This window comes from Geotrypetes seraphini, chromosome 7, assembly GCF_902459505.1.
Source record: "Geotrypetes seraphini chromosome 7, aGeoSer1.1, whole genome shotgun sequence".
In the NCBI taxonomy this organism is placed as follows: domain Eukaryota; kingdom Metazoa; phylum Chordata; class Amphibia; order Gymnophiona; family Dermophiidae; genus Geotrypetes; species Geotrypetes seraphini.
The window spans coordinates 171,834,859-171,857,625 of record NC_047090.1 but is presented as its reverse complement, the minus strand read 5'-3'; the positions used below and the strand labels follow the sequence as shown (position 1 = coordinate 171,857,625).

The following is a 22,767-nucleotide window of genomic DNA, read 5'->3' as shown; positions in this document are numbered from 1 at the left end:
GGGGCACACCACTAGTCACTTTCTCCCAGTCTGAGAACTTCCCATTTATGCCCACTCTCTGCTTTCTGTTTTCCAACCATTTGCCTATCCACCTTTGTATATCTCCCTCTATTCCATGGCTTTGTAGTTTCCTGAGAAGCCTTTCATGTGGAACTTTGTCGAATGCTTTCTGGAAGTCCAAATATATTATGTCCACCGGCATTCCACTATCATTTTGCTTGTTCACGGTCTCAAAAAATTGAAGTAAATTTGTTAAACATGATTTCCCTTTCCTGAACCCATGTTGACTGGGTTTCATCAAGTCGTGTGTATCTAGGTGCTGGACTATGCTATCCTTGATCAGTGCTTCAACCATCTTTCCAGGGACAGACGTAAGACTCACAGGTCTGTAGTTGCCCGGTTCCCCTCTCGATCCTTTTTTGAAAATTGGCGTGACATTCGCTATCTTCCAGTCCTCTGGTATCTGTCCAGTTCTGATTGTCAGATTGGCAAGTTTTTGCAATAGCTCTCCGATTTCAACCTTCAATTCCTTTAAAACTCTCGGGTGAATTCCATCCGGTCCAGGGGATTTGTCACTTTTAAGTTTGTCGATCTGGTAGTATATCTGGTCCAACTCCACTTCAACTGTGGTGAGGCTGTCTTCTATTACTCTACTAAACACTTTCACTGCTTCTGGTATTTTAGCGGTATCCTCCTCCGTAAAGACGGACGCAAAGAAGGAATTTAGTTTGTCTGCAATTTGTTTATCTTCCTTGATGTACCCTTTTCTTCCCTGGTCGTCCAGGGGTCCCACCGCCTCTTTTGCGGGTTTTTTCCCTTTCACGTATCTAAAGAAGGGTTTGAAGTTTTTGGCTTCTTGCGCTATTTTTTCCTCATAGTCCTTTTTGGCATCCCTCACCGCCTTGTGACATTTCTTTTGATCATCTTTATGTATTTTCCATGCTTCGGTTGTTTTCATGTGTTTCCATTTTTTGAAAGAGTCCTTCTTTTCTTTTATGGCTTCCCTCACCTGTCTGGTAAGCCATGCCGGTTCTCCCTTACCTTTTGTTCTCCCCTCTTTGGAGATCCTCGGAATGTGGAGATTTTGTGCTTCTGTGATAGTATTTTTCAGTAGGGACCATGCCTGGTCTACCATTTCAAGTTTGTCCACCTTTTTCTTGAGTCGTTGTTTCACCATGGCTCTCATGCGATCGTATTTGCCCTTTTTAAAGTTAAAGGTTTTGGTTAAGGTTTTGGCACGTTTTCTATTCCCGATGTCAAGCTTAAAGTTGATCACATTGTGATCGCTCGTCCCCAGCGGTACTGTAACTTCTACTTCTTTTGTCAGTCCCGTGAGGCCATTTAGTACCAAGTCCAGGGTGGCGTTGCCTCTTGTCGGCTCTTTTACCATTTCCAGGAAGCAATCCCCTAGCACCTCCAGTCTCCATATGCTCAAGTCTCCATATGCATATTCAACACTGTTACCTCTGTGGCTAGTGACACCGAGGGGGGAATTCCTTAAAACCTGTGGAGAATTTTTTTTTTTACACTAGTGTAGTGCTTAAATTTTTTTTTTTTGGGGGGGGGAGGAGGTTATTTACCACGTGTGGTGCCAATTATTTAACAGGGCCTCGCGGCTTAAAATGGGATCCTGTGGTAAAATAGTATGACCTCTGGTAAAATAATCTGTCTTAATGGTAGCCTATGATGATAAATTCTCCTCCCCCTTTTATGGACATTCGGGGTGTTTTTGGGAGGGGGTAGAAATTCATCAGGGTGCTGCTCTTTAGATGGGTTATTTTAGCACAAGGTCTTATTGGATAAAACGGAATCCTGTGTTCCAGAAAAAGGCTCCAGAAAAAGGAAGATGGATTAAGACATCCGTCCTTTATCTGGAGCCATATGGTAACCCTAACACAGGATTCCGTTTTATCCAATGAGACCTTATGCTACAATAGCACAACTTTTAGTAAAATAACCCCTCTTAATAGCAGCATACTGATGAATTTCTACCCCCTTCCAAAAACACCCCGAATGTCCATAAAAGGAGGAGGAGAATTTATCATCATAGGCTACCATTAAGACAGATTATTTTACCAGAAGTCATACTATTTTACCACAGGATCCCATTTTAAGCCACGAGGCCTTGTTAAATAATTGGCACCACACGTGGTAAATAACTTCCTCCCCCCCCCCAAAAAAAAAAAATATTAAGCACTACACTAGTGTAAAAAAAAAATTCTCCACAGGTTTTAATTATTGACTTAATGAAACTCAACATAGTTTCTGAAGGTGAAAGAATTGCTGTTAGTAAGATAAGAACCATAAATAAAAGACATAAAATTTCTATTCTTTTAAACTACCCCATTTTTTCTTGTTCTCTGTTTCTGTCCTAACAAGTGTACAAAACTCTATAACTTAACAGAAAACATGTACTAGGCCGGGGTGTGCAACTCCAGTCGGGTTTTCAGGATTTCCCCAATGAAGGAAAAATTATGTTCTTACCTGTTAATTTTCTTTCCTCTGGATGCAGCAGATGAATCCAGAGACTAGTGGGATAGCACACATTGACCAGCAGGTGGAGATAGAGAACTGATTAACAGGTGGACCTATTGGTTGGTACTCTCCCTGTAACCTCAGTATAGCTCCTTGCCCAAGCAGTCGAAACCAGAAATAAGGTCAACAGGTAAAAAATTCCTTTCCCAGAATAACTTGCAAAAGGTAACCCTAGAACAAACAACCACCAACCATAACAAAACCAGAGAACACAGAAAACCGAAACCGAGATCCAAGAGCCAGAAAGGGTGGGGCTCTGGATTCATCTGCTGCGTCTAGAGGAAAGAAAATTAACAGGTAAGAACATAATTTTTCCTTCCTCAGCAACAGCAGCAGATGAATCCAGAGACTAGTGGGATGTAGCAAAGCAACCCTCAATCAGGGTAGGAAGCAAATGCCGCCTCAGCAATAACCGACGCACCAAAGGCAGTTTCCGCACGCTCCACCACATCCAACCTGTAATGCTGAGAAAAAGTATTCTTAGAAGACCAAGTTGCCGCCCAACAAATCTCCAAAGAAAAACCTCGGGACTCAGCCCAAGAAGTAGCCATCACCCTAGTGGAATGAGCATGCAGCTTGTCAGGCAACCGCCTACTTGAAGTCAAGTAGCAGAAGCGATAGTTTCCTTGACCCATCGAGCAATGGAAGCCTTTGACGCAGCCATACCCTTGTTGCGGCCCGCAAATAACACAAAGAGGTGATCCGAATGGCGAAAGTTGTTAGTAAGTCCGAGTAATGGATAAGTATCCTACGCACATCCAGCAACCGCAACGAAGAGAACTTCTCCCCCCAATCCTCTTTCCAGAAGGCTGGAAGGAAGAGAGACTGGTTAACATGAAAGGCTGATACCATCTTAGGAAGAAACGATGGTACCATCCTCACCGAAACCCCCGAATCCGAAATACGCCAAAAAGGATCTCTACAAGACAATGCCTGCAATTCAGACACCCACCTGGCCGAAGCCAGCATGACAAGAAAGACCGCCTTCAACATCACATCCTTCAGCGTCGCGGACGACAAAGGCTCAAATGGAGGCTTTTGCAACCCCCCAAGGACTACTTTTAGACTCCACTCCGGACATATCTTCTTAATAGGAGGACAAATATGTTGCACCCCTTTGAGAAATCTAACCACAGGTTGCGACGCAAGGGAAGAATGAGCCACGAGACCTCTGTAACAAGCTATAGCGGCCACTTGAACCTTAAGAGAATTATAAGCCAACCCCTTGGCAACCCCCTCTTGAAGAAAGGATGGAATAGAGAGAAGCTCGGAAGGGCGACAGACCCTGAGCCGAACACCAGGAATCAAAAACCCTCCAGACTCTAGCATACGAGGCAGAAGTAGACCTCTTCTTGGCCTGAAGAAGAGTGGAAATAACCGGCTCCGAAAATCCCTTACGTCTCAGCCGCGACCTTTCAAGAACCAGAGGCCGTAAGACCAAAGTGGGACGGATTTTCCATGCATATCGGGCCCTGAGTGAGCAAGTCCGGAGTCACAGGGAACACCAACCGATCGCCCGTTGACAGATGCATCAGGTCCGCATACCAAGGTCGACGCGGCCAATCCGGAGCCACCAGAATCACCGAGCCCGGAAAGCGAGTTATGCGATGTAACACCAGACCTATCATTGGCCAAGGAGGGAACACATAAAGGAGATAACCCTGAGGCCATGGAAGAGCCAAGGCGTCCACCCCCTCAGACACCAACTCCCTGTGTCTGCTGAAGAACCGAGGCAGTTTTGCATTTTGAGAGGAAGCCATGAGATCCACCACCGGAAGACCCCCACCTCTGCACAAGCAGATCGAACGCCCGAGCGGAGAGTTCCCATTCCCCGGGATCCAGAAGATTGTGACTGAGAAAGTCCGCCTGAACATTTGCTTGCCCCGCAATGTGCGCCGCCGAGACTTCTCGGTGAAGAACCTCCACCCACTGAAGCAGCACCATAGCCTCGCCGGCCAATTGAGGACTCCGGGTACCTCCCTGCCGGTTGACATAAGCTACCGCCATTACATTGTCCGAAAAGACCATCGTCGGACAGCCCCAAATCATGGACTGAAACGTGAGAAGTGCTAGCCTGATCACTTTCAACTCCAGCATATTGATTGACCACTGCGTCTCCTCCTGAGACCAGATCCCCTGCGCTGACGATTGAAGGCACTGAGCTCCCCATCCCAGCAGACTGGCGTCCGTTGTTATTATGATCCAGTCTGGTGTCGCAAGTGGCATTCCTTTGAACAGATTGATCTCGTTGAGCCACCGATGCATGCTGAGCTCCGCCGGAGACGTCCACTGAAGACGACAAGTGTAGTCCTGAGACTTCGGGGACCACCGAGAGAGAAGGGACTGCTGCAATGGTGTCATGTGGAAGCGAGCCCAGGGAACCACCTCCAGAGCCGCCACCATCGACTCCAGTACCTGCACATAATCCCAAACCCTCGGTCTGGGCGACTGGAGAAGCAGGTGAACCTGAGACTGTAACTTTACTCCCCGTTCCATGAGCAGAAACACCTTCCCCAGATCGGTGTTGAAAAGCACCCCCAGATGCTCCAACGATTGAGACGGGGTAAGGGAGCTCTTTGGAAAATTGATGACCCACCCCAAAGATTGGAGAAGAGAGATCACCCTCTGGGTCACTGTCACACTCTACTGTCTGGAAGATGCCCGGATCAACCAGTCATCTAAGTAAGGATGCACCCGAATCCCTTCCTTGTGAAGGAAAGCGGCCACCACCACCATGACCTTCGAGAACGTACGAGGAGCCGTGGCGAGCCCAAACGGCATGGCTCGAAACTGATAGTGTTGACCAAGGATCGCGAAGCGCAGATACCTTTGATGCGGGGGCCAAAAAGGAATGTGCAGATAAGCTTCTTTGAGGTCGAGAGCTGTAAGGAATTCCCTCGGCTGAACAACCGCAATGACCGACCGAACCGTTTCCATCCGGAAATGCCTGACCCTTAGAAAGCGATTGACCTTCTTGAGATCCAAGACAGGCCTGACCGAACCCCCCTTTTTGGGCACTATGAAATAAATTAAATATCTTCCCTGACCCCTTTCCTCTGGAGGAACGGGAATGACAGCCCCAATGTCCAAAAGAACTTGAAGGGTGGCTCGCACCAATTCTCGTTTGGCCGCCCCCGTACAAGGGGAGACCAAGAAAGAATCTGCGATGGGAGAGGAAAATTCTAATTTGTACCCTTCTCGAATAATGTCCAAGACCCACTGATCGGATGTAATCTTGGCCCACTCCACCAGAAAGGAAGACAGCCGACCCCCGATTGGCACGACGGAGGGAGCCGACGTCCCATCATTGGGAATTACATAAGGCTGGGGTATGGTGAGGCTGAGGCTGTTGGGGTTTTGTAGGACGAAAGGAAGTTTTTTGCGAAAATCTAGGTCTAGAGTTATAGGAAGAACCAGAAGAAGTCGGAAAGGCTGGCTTGCCAGGACGATATCTCTTAACATCCTTGAAACGGTTTCTGGCAGCTGACACCCGCAAAGTCGCTTTAGGTCTATCTTCCGGCAACCGTGCAAGTTTCAAGTTTATTATTTTTCTTAATTAATCGCTTAATCAAATTCAAAGCGATGTACATATTAAAAAGATAGTCAATAAGAAACAAACAGTACAAACTATAAATAATTACGTTGGGTAATACATATTTACATTACATAAGGTAAGAAGGGTATTGAAATACATTTGTTAAGTAAAAGCAAAACAAAGGAAAAACACAGTAGGGAAGACATTTAAGCACTAAGGTGTAAACTATTAAAATTACTGACTTTAAGAAATTATTAAATTAAGTATTAAGTATCCCCAAAATCCTTTACGAATTTGTCCAAATCCTCCCCGAATAATAAACGACCCTTAAAGGGAAGTCGCACGAGTCTAAGCTCAGAAGCCGCATCCGCCGTCCAGTGACGGAGCCACAAGGAACGTCGAGAAACAACAGACAGAGCCATTTGTTTCGCCGAAGCCCTAATAATATCATAAAGGGCGTCTGCCAGATATGCTAGACCCGTTTCCATATCCGGAAAGTGAGACGGCACAGTCCCCCGGTCTCCATCATTTTATCCGCCATACCTTGAGCCCATTGAAGGCAAGCCTGTGCCGCATAGGAACTGCACTCCGCCGCCTGCAAGGTAACCGCCGCCACATCAAAGGACAGATTGAGAGAAGATTCAATCTTCCTATCCTGAATGTCTTTGAGGGCTATACCTCCCTCAACCGGCAAGGTAGTCTTCTTGGTAACCGCCGCCACCAAAGCGTCCACCCTGGGGTTCTTAAACTTGTCAAGCTCGACCTGAGAGATGGGATACAACTGGCGCATAGCCTTCGTCACCCGAAGACCAGCCTCCGGCGTGTCCCACTGTGCAGATATAAGCTCCAGCATCGCTTCATGTACCAGGAACGCTTTCGCAGGTTTTTTTCGTGCCCGCCATAAGAGGATTAGCCGAGCTCGACGCGAGAGAATCCTGCTGAGCAATATTAAGGCCCTGCAGCGCCCGGGTATTAAAGGACGGTAATTTCTCCCTATGAAAAAGACGAAGCGCGGTAGGATAATCCACCTCCTGAGCCAGTGCATCTTCCAGGTCTAAATCTGTGACCTCCCCGTCTTCCAGGGAGTCTGGCCGTGACAAAGACAAGGCAAAGTCCGCAAGAGGGTCATCACTGTCCATAGGCGCCACCCTGCACCTCTTAGTGGCTTGAGACTCCAGAGGAGGTCCACCGGCCTGAAAGACCAACTCCAGATCCAAAGGATAGTCTGGACGCTGAGCAGGCTGAGAACCCTGCATTAAAAAGACCTTGTGCATCAGCATAACAAATTCCGGGGGGAAACGCCACCGGACTCGAAGAAGCCTGCCGAGCAAAAGAGTTCTCCTGCCCAGAAATCTGACCCGCCAAGGAAGGAGACGAAGCAGAACAGGTGCCCGCCGGTGCGGCTGCCGACGTGCACCGAAGCGGAATGGCCGCAGCCACGCGTGTGGGAAAAGCAGGCCCAACTTTGATCGCACGGGAAACCAAGATCGCATCAGATGCGACCTGCACATCCTCTCCCCCAGCGTCCGCGCAACCCGCGGAACAGAGGCCCGAAGGTGTTCGCCGCTTCCCACAGCGGGAACACCTCTTAACCGCCTCTGCTGCCATCACACTGCAAATCAGGCCACAGCCGAAACAACCCCCGCGGCATCCAATCCCAGCGAGCAAACGGCCGAAAACACCCAAGCAAAGACAAAAAAAGGTAACTCTTACCAAGTTCACCATTTGATAAGGCTGGTAACTGAATGCTGGGACTCAGAGCAAAGCACCGTCCCGCAGCAGCACACTGGTCTTCCTCTCTTTTTTTTTTTTTTTACAAGTCTTGCCTCAGGGAAAGAAGTAAAATACCAAAGACCAGGAAGGAACCTCAATCTACCGGAGAGGCGAGTGGAGCAGGGACCTGGGGGGGCCCATGTGTGACTCCCAAAGCTAGCACCGCTCAGCCAAGCACCCCAATTTAACTGAAGAGAAAAATTCTCAACAGTAGAGGAATAAAAAACCAGCTAGAATCCAGGAGCTCGTGGAACAGCATCCAACCCCTGCTGGGAGATAAATACTGAGGTTACAGGGAGAGTACCAACCAATAGGTTCACCTGTTAATCAGTTCTCTATCTCCACCTGCTGGTCGATGTGTGCTATCTCACTAGTCTCTGGATTCATTCTGCTGCTGTTGCTGAGGAATATGCACTGAAAGCAATGCATGCAAATAGATCTCATGCATATTCATTGGGGAAAATCCAGAAAACCCAACTGGATTCTGGCCCTCAAGGACCGGAGTTGCCCACCCCTGGACTAGGCAATCACTGACTCAGTGGGTGTGGTGTATGGAATGGATAAATTGATCTTTTTTTTCCTTCTAGCTACATTTAATATTTTCAGTTCTGTTGAATTCCACTTTCATGTTTGCTTAATAAATGGTAAGGGAATGGGATTTGATACAGTGCCTCTCTGTGGTTACAATCAAAACAGTCTGCATATTACATATAGGTACTTATTTTGTACCTGGAGCAATGGAGTGTTAACTGGCTTGTCCAGAATCACAGGAGCTGCAGTGGGAATTGAACCCAGTTTCCTAAGCTGCGGTGCTAATCACTAGGCTAACTCTTCCACCCCACACCTCTAAGTAGAGAATGACACGGGGACAAATTTTTTCCCGTCCCCGCTGAGACTCATTTTCCCGACCCATCCCTGTGAGTTCTTTTCCTGCCCCATTCCTGCAAACGCTGTCCTCATCTGCACAGGCCTCAAACACTTTAAAATCATAAGTGTTCGAGGTTTGTGCGGTTAAGGCAGAGCTTACAGGAATGGGGCGGGGACAGGGATAGCGACAAAACTCACGGGGACGGGACGGGGAAATTGAGCTCCTGCGGTGACGGGGAAAAATTTATCCCCGTGTCATTCTCTCTGTACAACCTGGAGTAATGCATTTATGTCATACTTTAATGACAGAATAATGCCAGCCAGAAAGCCAAGTAACATTAAACCTTGCAACCAGGTGGGAATAAAAGCCTTGTGTTAAGTGTAGCATGGCACAAAAACAGCAGACCTGTGAGAAAAGTCCACACAATTGCAAGTTGTAACTGGACAGAGAACTACTCTCAATCAAAGAGGTGACATTTTGGATCCATACCTGGTGTCGTTAGTCCATCACAGCACTTAGGAGAGCAAAACATGACCATATCGAGCTTTTAGCATTTTTATGCTTTTCACCTTAATGTGGTGAATGAATTTTGAATAAAGACTTTTCTCAACTGATCTGCTGGGTTTTTATTTATATACTAGTCTTTAAGCCCGTTACATCAATGGGTGCTAGAACATATGTGTGTGTGTCTGTCTTTCTTTCTTTCTCTCTCTCTCCTTAGCCGCTTTCTTTCTTTCTGCCTTTCTTTTTCCTTGGCTGTCCATCACCACCCCTTGCCTGCTCCCCCTGTCCATTTTCCTTTCCTTTTACCTCCACTGTGTCCACCACCACCCCTTCACTGCTCTCCTTATGCAGCAGCAGCCCTTCTCCCTTTGTTTTACCTCCCCCCTGTCCAGCAGCACCTCTTTCCTTCTCCCCCATCCAACATTAGTCCTCCGTTCCTTTTTCTTCACTTCCCCTGTCCATCAGCATCTGTTTCCTTCTCCCCCTGTCCAGCAGTAGGCATCCCTTCCTTTTTTTATCCCCCCTCCTTCTTATCCCTATGATACTCTTACCTTGCTCTGCCCCTGATCAGAGGCTCCCGACAGCCGCCCAGTTGCACCCATTGGAAAAGTTCCCACTGCCGCATCCCGCACCCCTCCTGACGCGGCTCCTGCTGTCCTTTCTGTCTGTCTCTGTCCCTGGCCCCCTTTGCCTGTCTGTCTTTCTGTGTATCTCCCTGCCCCTGTGTCTTTCTTCTTTTCTTTCTGTCTCCCTTCCTCCCTCTGTCTGTCTATCCAAAGCAGCATTCCATCCCCCTCCATTTCCCTCCCTCCACACCAGTTCCCTGTGCACCTGCCCCTGTGTCTTTCTTATTTTCTTTGTGTTTCCCTTCCTCTCTCTGTCTGTCTGTGCAAAGCAGCATTCCTTCCCCCTCCATTTCCCTCCCCCCCCCACTGTGCAGCAGCATTAGCGTTTCTTCCCCCCCCTTTCCCTTCCCGCGGTCCGGACTACAAAGGTGGTGATTCCAGCAGCGCTTGCATCAGTCTCCACATGCTGCTTCGGGCCCTTCTACTGCCCTGATTTACTCTGGCACGTCCCTTATGACATCATCAGGTGGGGAGATAAGGAAGAGAGATTCTTAGAACCTCAGGGAAGTATGGAAGAAGAGAAGGTAGGGAAGGGGATATGCTAAACTAGAAAGGGGTAAGACAGGGGAGCTTCTGGATGGGGGCCATCCTCTTATTTGGGAGTACATGGCTTAAGGTTTGCTAGTGTGTCATATACCTTGAGCTGGCCCAGTATTATTTTGCAAAAGATTGTTCTTTACATTGCTTGTATTAAATATCCTAACAGAATTGCTGCACATGTAAATAAACTCTTCATGCCCAATATTCAAAAAAAGATGAACCCTATTTTCAGCCAAATTTAGGATCATAAGTTTTCAGCTAAAAATCCATCTTGATTTAGAGCCTAAGAGTTGTGCTTATAACTTTAGGACAGCATTTGATTGGCCTAGATTTATGAATCTAATGCTGAAAATCAACGTTAAGCAACTAATTTCTTTCCTCATTGTAAATTCACCATGTGGTCACCCACTTTTTATACTGCTAAATTTAGGAGAGTAGTGAAATATTGCACAAAAATGGTTGCACTCAGCCCCCTTCAAAGGGCCCACTTAAGAGCAAACATTTCAGTGTTGGGAAAGTAAATAACCTTAAAAGTTGAAAACTGTAAAACAGATGAAGCAGGGGCCTGAAATCCCCATATGACTAAAGTAATACTTACTGATTTTTCAGGAAGACCTTCTGAAGCATCAGAAGTCTCTGCTGCTCTCCGTTTTATACTGGCAAATTTGTGAGGATATTATGCAAGCAGGAAAGTTTAGTGAACATTAACTCACTCAACTGAGGTATGGGTTAATGAAGGACACAGTACACAATGATGAAACCGGTTTCGATAACATATAAATTATGAAGGAGAAATAACACGATGGCCTCTATTTCTGGTAATAAAATATTAGCTTTGACAATTAGCTGAGCTATGAATTTCCCCCCCCCCCCTTAGTTTTTCCAAATTGGGCAATTTTTTTTAATTTCAAAGAAATCAAGTTTATTGGCCGCTGCAGTTTGTTAAATAAATCAAGGCAATTTGGAGGCATCTCTAGTTAGTATTAATGTTCCACATTTAGTGGGTAATTGCACATCAGGACATCTACATTATGTGACACCCATTCTATAGAGGCAAGTAGTTGTCAACTTTCCTTTATTGAACACTAGGATAATAAGTGAAATACATGCTTAAAAGTGCCTACAACTAATGCTGGAGATCCATAAGAATAGCCTTACTGGGTCAGACCAACGTTCCTTCTAGCCCAGAGTCCCGGCTTCACGAAAGCCAATCCAGGTCACAAGTGCATATCAAAAACCCAAATAGTAGCAGAATTCCATGCCACCAATCCAGGGCAAGCAGTGGCTTCTCCCATGTCTGTCTCAGCAGCAGTTTATGGACTTTTCCTCCAGGAACTTGTCCAAACCTTTTTTAAAACCAGCTGCATTAACCACTCTTACCACATCCTCTAGATCAGGGATAGGCAAATTCGGTCCTCGAGAGCCACAGGTAGGTCAGGTTTTCAGGTTATCTACAATAAATATGCATGAGAGAGATTTGCATTTCAAGGAGGAAGTGCATGCAAATCCATCTCATACATATTCATTGTGAATATCCTGAAAACTTGACCTGCCTGTGGGCTCTCGAGGACCGGTATTGCCTATCCCTGATCTAGAGGATGTGGTAAGAGTGGTTAATGCAGCTGGTTTTAAAAAAGGTTTGGACAAATTCCTGGAGGAAAAAGTCCATAAACTGCTGTTGAGACAGACATGGGAGAAGCCACTGCTTGCCCTGGATTGGTGGCATGGAATTCTGCTACTATTTGGGTTTTTGATATGCACTTGTGACCTGGATTGGCTTTCATGAAGCTGGCTTTGACACACAGCTCCTGATTGGTGAGGCCCGACTTTAGCACAGGAAAAAGTGGTCGGAGCATACCATGAGTGATTTCCTTCACTCGCTGGCGCTCCAGCTGCCCTCTCCTGTCTGGTCATTCGTGGTTGGAAAATACCGCGAATGACAGGGACCGCAAATTCACGGGGGAGCACTAAAGTTCTAAAAACATAACAAAACACTCCATTTGTATATTGCAAACACCTCGTAGTTCTATGCGGTTAACATAAAGAGAGAACTGTGGATTCACAGAGAATTACAATGGAACATACATTATATCCACATTATTCCCAACAAAATTGCTTACCTAAGTTTTTAACATTTTCCTAAAAATTATCAGAGCTATTGTGGGATCAAGAATGGAGTTCAAACAAAATAACAGCTAGATTCACAAAAATCCCTCTTGATGAATATGTAAGGACTGATGTAAATCCTAATTAACTTTATTTTGTATATTAACTATACTATATTTTGCATATTATTAGGTATATTTTGTTATCTGCAGCTTATTGTTTTGTTTTATTCTTATACTTTTGTATTTGTAAAATTTCAATTTAAAAAAATGGAGTTTTCTCTAAAAGCTGGAACTTTTTCTGGAGTTCCACAGGGGTCTTATTTCTCATGTATTCCTTTATGAGTTCCAGTGGCGTACCAAGGAGGGTCAGGGGGGGGAGGTCCGCCCCGGGTGCACAGCCGGCCAGGTCCTCCTGCCCTTCCTTTCCCCTGGCCCCGCCGCAACACTCCTGCCGACAAGAAGTCTTTTTGATGTCAATTCAGACGTCGGAGAGGGCGTTCCGGGCCAGCCAGGCAGTGATTGGCTGGCCCAGAGCGTCCTCTCTGACGTCGGAATTGATGTCGGAAAGACTTCTTGTCGGCGGGTGGAGGTAAGATTGCAGGCATGGACCGGGAGAAAGTAAGGGGAGAGGCGCTTTTTTTTTTCCGCGGTAGGTAGTGCAGGATGTAGGCAGGCAAGCTGGCTGGCTTTAGCGCAGCAGGAAGGGAGGGAGATAGGAAGGCAGACAGACAGGCTGGCTTTGGGGATGGAGAAAATCTGGAAGGTAGTGGGGGGGGACATAAGGAGGCACTAAGGACACGAGAAGGAGGCACTGGGGGCACTATGGACACGGGAAGGAAGCACTGGGGGCACCATGGACACAGGAAGGAGGCACTGGGGCACTATGGACACAAGATGGGGCACTATGGACACAGGATGGAAGCACTGGGGGCACTATGGACACAGGAAGGAGGCACTGGGGGCACTATGGACACAGGATGGGGCACTGGGGACACTATGGACACAGGCACTGGGGGAACTATGGACACAGGAAGGAGGCACTGGGGGCACCATAGACACAGGAAGGAGGCACTGGGGGCACTATGGACACAGGAAGGAGGCACTGGGGGCACTAAGGACATGAGGAGACACTAGGGGCACCATGGACACAGGAAGGAGGCACTGGGGGCACTAAGGACATGGGAAGGAAGGAGGGAGGGAATAGAAAGGGACAATTGTTGGGCCTGAGTGCAGAAAGAAAGAAATGAAAGAAAGGATACAGTCGATTAATAGATGTTCCCTTTTGATGAAAAAAAAAAATGGTCACCTTACCTCTGACTTACTTTTTCTGCAGCAGAGTCGGCAGCTGCGCTGAGGTGCAGGAAGGTCCTGTGATGACTCATCTGCTGGCTCTGCTCCGGAAGAAGTAAGTTACGTCGGAAGGGGTGGACCCGGCAGACGCAGTCATTGTGGGACTTTGCCACAACTCCCTGCGTCTGCCGGGTCCACCCCCTCCGACGTAACTTACTTCTTCCGGAGCAGAGCCAGCAGACGAGTCATCGCGGGACCTTTCAGCATGCGGCTGCTGAGTCCACTCCAGAACAAGTACGTCGGAGTGGGGTGGACTGGTAGCCGGCAGCTACAGTCATCGTGGGACCTTGATGAATGGAGAGAAAGGAGCAAGATTGCTGGAATGGAAGAGTGGTGGAGGGAAAGAAAGGGGGCAGGGTGGTATGGAAGGGTGGTGCTGATAGAATTGATGTACAGAGAAAGGGGAGAGACATAAGGGGGAAGGATATTGGAGGGAAAGAAAGGGGGCAGATGCTGATTGAAGAGGGGTGGATGGCGAGAGAAAGGGCAGATATTGGATGATAGTGGGGAGCCTATGCTGGATGGAACTGCAGATGGGAGAGATAAGGGAGCAAATGCAGGAAGGAAATTGGAGGAGAGAAAGAGGAGCAGACGCTGGATGGAAGTGGACAGAGAGAGGAGAAGGTACTAGATGGAAGGGTTGGAGAAAGAGGGTACATGATGGAAGGCGGGGATAAATAAAAGGAGTGCACATGATGGGGAGAAAAGGATTGAGTTAGGGAAACACTCGAGGGGTGAGGGAAAGAGGTGGTAAGCTTTAGGTAGACAGTAAAAAAGGACATTGATGAGAGGGTAGTAAGAACGTAATCTAGACAGATGCAGAAAATAAATTGAAAAGGAAAATGAGGGAAAAAAAGGAAATGGATTGCAGAGGAGAGGTGTGGGAGAGGGAAGGAGAGGAGAGAGATGCCAGACCAATGGGGCGAAAGGAGAGATGGAAGGGGGAGGCATACAGTTTCTGGAAGGGGCATAGAAGGAGAGAAGATGCCATATAGGGGAAGAGAGACGGCAGACAGAAGGAAGAGAGTTACAAGAAGATGAGGAAAGCAGAAACCACAGAAGACAAAGGTAGAAAAAAATTTTCTATTTATTTATTGCTTTAGGAGACATGTGTCACTGTTTCTATGGTGTTGCATTGTATGCCGAGTCCAGCTTCTTGCTGGTTCAATTTAATCTTTGTCTATGTTTTTCTATTTTATCCCCCCATTTTACAAAATTGTGGCGCGTTTTTTAGCGCCAGCCGTGGTGGTAGCCACTCTGATGCTCAGAATTCTATGAGCGTCAGAACTATTAACACCATGGCTAAAACCCATACTACAGTTTTGTAAAAGAGGGAGGGGTTAGTTTGTGATTACATATTCCATACTAGGCGAAGGTGTTTTCTGTGTTCTGTGTGTTCAAAAGACATGGTTTTTTGTTAGGATTGACTGTAGGATTGATCTGTACCAGCCTGGCTTGTTTAGTTTTACAATGGGTGTATTGACCTCACTGCAGTATGTAAGATGCTGCCTTTTCCTAGGTACTCACTCATGTGTGACATGTGGCTTGTTACTAAAAATCATGTTTTTTGTACAGGTGGTGGTGGGGGGGGGGGGTGTCAAAAAATGATGGGCCCCGCGTGTCACTTATGCTAGGTACGCCACTGGCCAACTCTGACAATTTTTTTGCCTCCCTCTGCGTACCTTTTTGAATCCCTGGTGGTCCAGCGGTGTCCCCTGTTTGGTAAAAAGGTTTTAATATATAGTTTGGTTGTCACAATAAATTTTGCCTACATCGTTGTACATATCTGCAGTTTTGGCTTGTTTGTTCCTGGTTGGTTTTTTCACTGCAGATAAGGTTGGACTTTCCTCTTTTTGGTTCTGTTGTTTCAGGAATGGAGCTAGAACACACACACATCACACACCCACTCCTAGCTGCTAATTTTTGATAGCGAATTAAAAAAAGCAAGTGATTCTCAAAAAATCACGCATGCAAATGATGTCAGCGGACAGCAGCGAAGATTTGCTAAATTAGCATGTTCCCATGGCTGTTGATAGCGATTTCAACTTTCAAAGATTCCCTACGTATAAATAAAATCAAGAAATTTAAGCGTGATGAACGCGATTACCAATATGACCGGGTATATACTTGGATGAAAAAATCATTGGGTAATAAAATAAGGGGAAACCCAAAAGGGACATATAATACTAATAACGTTAATAATAAAAAAGTGGCATTTGACGGATCTTCTGGCACCTCTGAAGGAAGTAGCGGAGAAACAACTGATAGTTCCAGTATACAATCAACTACTGAAGACAGCTCAACGTCGTCTCTAAAACAATTCGAATCCTCCAAAGGGAGAGGGAAATTTGTGCAGAGATCTCGTGATCAAATAGGCCCAAGCCTAAGATCGAAACAACATCAACAGCATCAGAAACATTAATTATAAATCTGTCATCTACCACGCTTTCAGACTTTCAAACTCAAGTCCTCCAGTTCGGTCTAGGATTTGTCCCTGCGGTGAAATATGACTCCTTTATGATGAGAATTGCTTTTTTTCGGTTCTTTAGGAAGAAGCTTCAATTGAAAATATTTTTTGAAGAAAATCCTCCTGGAATGGATATCTCAATTATGAAACGACCATCAAAATGGTGCCCCCCTGGGTTTTTGAAACCTTTTCTTTCAACCTTTAGAGATTTAGTACTTACTGATCTTGATAAGCTGGAAGAACATTATGATGGACAAAATAAGAACTTTAATCTTACAAAACCTTTAAGGATGGCCCTTAGAGAATTACAAGACAACTCTGATATAATTATCATGAGAGCTGACAAAGGGGGCGCCATTACTATTCAAGACCGAGGAGCGTATCAAATAGAGGTCTGCCGACAGTTGTCAGATACGGCGGCCTATATGAAGCTGAACAAAGATCCAACAGAAGCACTTAAATTAGAAATAGAAAAACTTATAGAAGAAGGTACTAAAAGGAAGTTTTTAACTCAAAAGGAAGCAGGGTTTCTTTTGGAAGAAGGTCCTTCTACTCCAAAAATTTATATGCTGCCTAAGATACACAAAAGACTTCAAGCCCCTCCGGGACGACCCATTGTCTCCACTCGACGATCGATTCTTGAACCGTTGTCTAAATTTGTGGACCATTTTTTAAACTCTGAAGTCCCGAAAATTCCATCTTACCTAAAAGATTCTGCCCATCTGTTACGCATAATTGAAGAGAATAAAAATGCTGACAACATTACTTTCTTTGTGACTCTTGATATAACATCTTTATATACACAAATACCTCAAGAGGCTGCTTTGGATGTGATTAAAGAAGTTCTTATGCTAAAAGATTTGGGTAGATTTAATCATGAATGGCTTTTTGAACTAGCCAGATTAGTGATAACTGAAAATTTCTTTTGGTACGATGGGGATTTCTATAAGCAAATTCAGGGGGTTGCAATGGGAGCTACCCTAGCTCCATCGGTAGCTAGTCTATATGTCGCTTCTTTTGAACAACATAAAGTTTTCTCTGCTCCTAATTTCCAACATGTTATCCTCTGGAAGAGATATTTGGATGATATTTTAATTTTTGGGGATGGATCTGAACCTGAACTGGAAAGTTTTTTAACCTGGCTTAACTCTCTCAACCCCTGCCTGTTTTTTTACTATGACCTATCATAAAGACCATATTTCATTTCTTGATATCCTATTGATGAAAGATAAAAATCAACAAATTAAAACAACGCTGTTTAGGAAAGAAGTGGATAGAAATCATTTCCTTCATTTCTCCAGTTTTCACCCTTTTTTTCTTAAGTTTAATATTCCTGTGAGCCAATTCCTACGTATTAGGAAATTATGTTCTTCTGAGGAAGAATTTGAAAAACAAGCCAAGATACTTAGTGGTCGATTCTATGAGAGGGGTTATTCTAGAAAATCTGTTCGGCGAGCATACCTTAGGGCGAAGTATGCTCAAAGATCCTTTCTCCTTAGAGAAAAAAATGAAGACACTCAGGATGATCACTTGATAGCAGTATTACCTTTTACACCTCTCAGTACCGCATTTTTTGCTGTGATTAAAAAGCATTGGCAGATTCTTCAGCTGAGCTCCCAGTTTCAGAATTATCCGATTGCTTCGTATAAGAGAGGGAGGACGGTGGGAGAACTTCTATCTACTTATCGATATGAAATCAAAAGAAGAAATGATGGGACTATATTTAACCATCAAGCTTGTACCCAATGTCAATGGTGCGATTTAACGCTACAGGGTCCTGTATGGAATGATCCGCGGACCAATAAGACCTACCGAGCTCGGTTTAATACATCCTGTCAGAGCTCTTCGGTTATCTATATGATCTTATGTCCTTGTCAATTGCTCTATATAGGGCGGACGAGTAGAAAAATTAATGTACGTTTAAATGAACATAAATCCAGGATTAACACAGGGAACTTAGAGGCTCCCCTTGTTCAACACTGGAGGGAGAAAAAGCATAAAATTTCGGATCTCAAATGGCGGGTCATAGATCAGGTTGTGGGTAGATGGGAGGGTGGAAATATCAAAGAAAAACTAAACTTTAAGGAACAGAAATGGATATATATGTTAAATACTGTTATGCCTTTAGGTTTGAATGCTGAAATCGAATGGTTCTCTTTAATTTAAAACGGCCTTAGTTGGCCAATCAGGCAGTAGGTGTGTTTCACGCCGGCTAGTACGTCACCCCGTTTTTCAAACAAAGTACTATGGCTATTTATAGCCGAGAACGCCGCGGCCATGTTTCCTGATTTAAAAATCTATAGCGGGAAGCATGAGTCGCTTGATATAAGGTATTGCTGAATGTTTTGCTCTATTTACTGGTTTAAATTTATTAAGATTATTTTGAATAAGATGAACTATAACATAAATCTATTCTTGCAGGGGGATTCCTTGATACAGCCCATTTGGGGCGAAACATAGTCTATGTCGGAGTGCTTACCCCCACCCGCATAGATGAAAGATAAGTACTTTTTGATATGCTAAATATCTATAAGCTAAAAAACTAAGATAAAAACTTAAAAATTAAAAAATGTTATAGAGACCTATGACGACCATGGGTGCTGCAATTGGTCTGTATGTTTTTTGAAGAGATTAGACATACAGCACGGTACTTCTGAGGTCTATGGGTCTGAATACTTAGACAAACACCTTAAGGCCTTTTTTTACCTGACGATTCACTGTTTTGATTTCTAAAGAGGTCTTAAAACTTTTGAGCCTGATATAAATTTGTACACTCTCCTCAAAGCATTTGAGGCTTGTGCAGATAAGGACAGAGCTTGCAGGGCTGAGGCAGGGACAGAACTCGCAGGGACAGGACGGGATGAAGATAGATCCCATGGGGATGGGGACAAATTTGCCCTGTGTCATTTTCTGAGATGCAAAATATGCATCAAATTACGATGCAAATCTCCTAACATGAATTGAAGTGATATACCTCAAGTTGCGTTAGAGCCCGAAAACTACACTAAAATAACCCCCAGCTCAGGTTGCAGAAGTGAATTCCCCCTCACGGACCTAATTTCCCCAGTAGCTACCTTAAAAATTCATTGGTGGTCCATGGGGGTCCTCCAATCGCTCCTGGCAACACCAACGCCAATGCCAAAATGGAACCCCTTGTGACATTTTTGTATGACCACCACTAGGGGTAATTTTCCTTATATGGAAATATGACACCTAGTGTCAGCATAGCTATTGCTAACAATCAGCATTTTCAGTTGGCATAACTAATGTCAGCAAAGGCCTATGGGAAATTATATCAATCTGATTCTGGTATGTGGATGCAGATAGACCCTGAGTGCTTATTCACAGAAAGCATCCAGGCAGACGGTTTCAAATAGCCCTGATTAAATCATGATTACAAACCAACTTGCAGCTAAGAGGGGCGAAGAGGTGCTAAGAAGATGTGTTAATGTCTGATGCTTAGGATAGACAGCTTAGGATATACAATGGGTCCAGGTGCACAGATAACTAAGTGTAATCAGAAACTATTGTCAGAGGCATACTGGAAATTACATTTGACTTCAGCCTATTCTTTTCCTGTCTAGCACAAGTTTACTCTCAATAGATTCTGTATTTCAGAATAAGTTTCCAAACTATAAAAGCCCCCTCGCAGCAATACCCCCCTCTCTTGGATCTCTGGTCCTCTCTTGTTTCTCTTGAGCTATCTCTTTATCTATCTGTCTCGTTCTCTATGGCCTATCTCTGGAACCCGAAGCTTGGGACCATCACTCCCATCCCCCTTTTCTCTCTCTCTCTCTTTTCCTCTGAACTCTGTAAGGCAGGGAAACTGCTTTGCTCTCTACTTAATTGTAATGCTTAATTGTAATGCCTATGAATATTGCTTTTCTGTAAGACTATTTCTATAATATATTCTTTATGCAATCACCTCTGGCTCTGCTTCTCATTTGATTCTATTCCTGGTGAATCTTCAGTGAGGAAATTGAACCTGGGACCTGGTGTTTGAAACCTTACACCTAGCAGTAGTCATGCAACACTGCCACTAGGGCACTATTTTGACATTGGCGCCAGTTTGGCTAGGAATGATTGAGCATCCCCACTGGGCCGCACCGTAGGACCCATCCTGGACTACCAATGATTTTTAAGGTAGTCACTATGTGGGTTGAGGGGCAGGACTCATTGCTGCGGCCCGATGCTCCTGGGCCACAGGAAAAATCTACTTGTGGCTTGCAAGCAGCGTTATTCCTATAAGAAGGGATCCAGCAACCTGCAATACCACAGTTTGCTGAATCCTATGAGACATCAAGATACAGTAAAGGGAGAACCTTTATCTCACCTTAATGAATGCTCCCTTAATCTAGTTGTTTAAAGATCCTCCTTTTGGTTTTATCTACTTCATTGCATAACAGCCAGTCAAAAGAATCTACTAATGCCTCTCAAAACCACCTATTATTATCTTACTAGTCTTTTAGACTATCAGGATGCCTTGTGAAAAAGACTATTTTTTAATGATGTATTCTTAGTTTAAATATTAGAACATGCTTTTTGTGCTTGTGTTAGAGCTAATTTTTTAATCATATCTGCGTTATTCCACTGGGAATAAAGAATTAAAATATAAACAAGGTACTGGAACTGGGAAATAAGAAGTAACTGCAGGATCTCATTGAACAGGTTTTAAATGTCTGCATTTTCTAAAATAAAAATCAGCTAAGATAGTTTCCAAGGAGGTCTATTTTCTAAAACTATTTTAGTTTTTCACATAGGTAGAATAAAAGTATTAATTAAGAACCTAGAGTTAATGGACAGTACTCTTTTTAATCTAGGTTTACAAAAACTGGTTAACAATACTGGGATATCATACATAACAGAATTATTAGCAATCTCTCTACTCTTACCAATGTAACAACCAAAAAGGATTAACAAAGCAAACCAAATCCAACATATTATAATAGTTTAAGATAAATTTACTCAAGGATCAAGTAAAACAAAGTTTGCTTCATGCAAAGGGGCATGACATACCCCTTTGGTACACCCCTTTGGCAGCACACTTCAGATAGGCAAGAGACCTGAACATGATCACTGATGATTACATCATTGGGATGGGTGGGCCAAGCCACACTGCCCCGATGGTAAAATCAAATTCCCACTGGAGACACAATTTCTAAGTGCTGCACCGTGAAACTGTACCCTAACATCCTTCTAGCTTTCACTGCTGCCTTTTCAACCTGTTTGGCCATCTTAAGATCATCTCATACTATCACACCCAAATCCTGTTCCTCTTTTGTGCACAAAAGTTCTTCAACCCTAAACTGTACTGTACCCTCAGGTTTTTACAGCCCAAATACATGATCTTGCATTTCTTAGCATTAAATCTTAGTTGCCAAATTTCAGACCATTCTTCATGCTTTGCTAGGTCCTTCCTCATGTTATTCATACCATCAGGGGTGTCTGCAGATTTTTGGCATCATCTGCAAAGCCTGATAGCCCTTCAGCAATATCGCTTACAAAAATCTTAAAAATAACAGGCCCAAGAACTGAACCTTGAGGCACACCACTGATAACATCCCTTTCCTCAGAGTGATCTCCATTGTCACCTTCCACTCAACCAGTTCCTGACTCAGTCTGACAATTTGGGGCCCATATTGAGGGCACTGCGAAACACTGTCAAAGGGTCTGTTAAAATCTAAATACAGTACTCCATATCGAGCACATTCCCTCTATCCAATTCTCTAGTCACCCAGTAAGAGAAATTGATCAGATTTGTTTGACAAGACCTGCCTCTAGTGAATCTATATTGCCTCTGCTCCCGTAATCCACTGGATTCCAGAAACATCACTATTCTCAGTTTTAAAAGTGCTTCCATTAATTCACTTATGTTTCCACTAATTTACCTACCGGCTTTTAGTTCTCTACTTCTTCCTTACTTCCAGTTTTGTGGAAGGGAACCATATCCACCCTTTCCAGTCCTCCAGTACCATTCCAATTCTAGAGAAGCATTGAAATTCATTTTTTAGTTCTATAAGTTTTCTGGGCCTTATACCAGTAGCAAATTGCTACTCTTTAATTTGGCAGATTACCCTATTATACCTTCCAGATTTACAGAGATTTGTTTCAGTTCCTCCAACTCATCACCACTAAATACCATTTCTTTCATGGATATCTGAGGCTGCTACGAGAAGTCATGAGAGGTCTCAACAGTAATTTTAGTGTTACAACAACTAGGGGCAGGAGCCTTATGTGAGTCTTGGCTGATATTCAGCCAGGGCCTGAATAACTGTCTTATGTAGGCCTTGGCTTTATATAAACCAAGACCCACATAAGCCCCCAAAATTCAGTATCGGTGCCTAAACATGGTCTAGCACTGAATATCCAAGGCTACTTTAACCAGCAATGGTCAATGTTTTGTTTTTGTTTTTTTAATGCTAATTGCTGGTGACTGGAAAAAAATAAATAAAGCCAACAGC

General features: G+C 44.5%; 1 protein-coding gene across 7 annotated transcripts in view; it reads right to left on the bottom strand.

The window, feature by feature from the left end:
- The window catches only part of LOC117363436 (serine protease inhibitor 2.1-like), a 192,244-nt gene that overhangs the window by 56,013 nt on the left and 113,464 nt on the right, over window positions 1-22,767 (bottom strand). Inside the window, exon 1 of one of the 7 annotated variants that reach the window (XM_033951167.1) lies at window positions 10,980-11,023. The exons of the other annotated variants lie outside the window; for them this stretch is intronic. The gene's annotated coding sequence lies outside the window, so the exon portion shown is untranslated. Of the gene's footprint in view, window positions 1-10,979; window positions 11,024-22,767 lie in introns of those variants that run through there. 7 annotated transcript variants of the gene reach the window in all.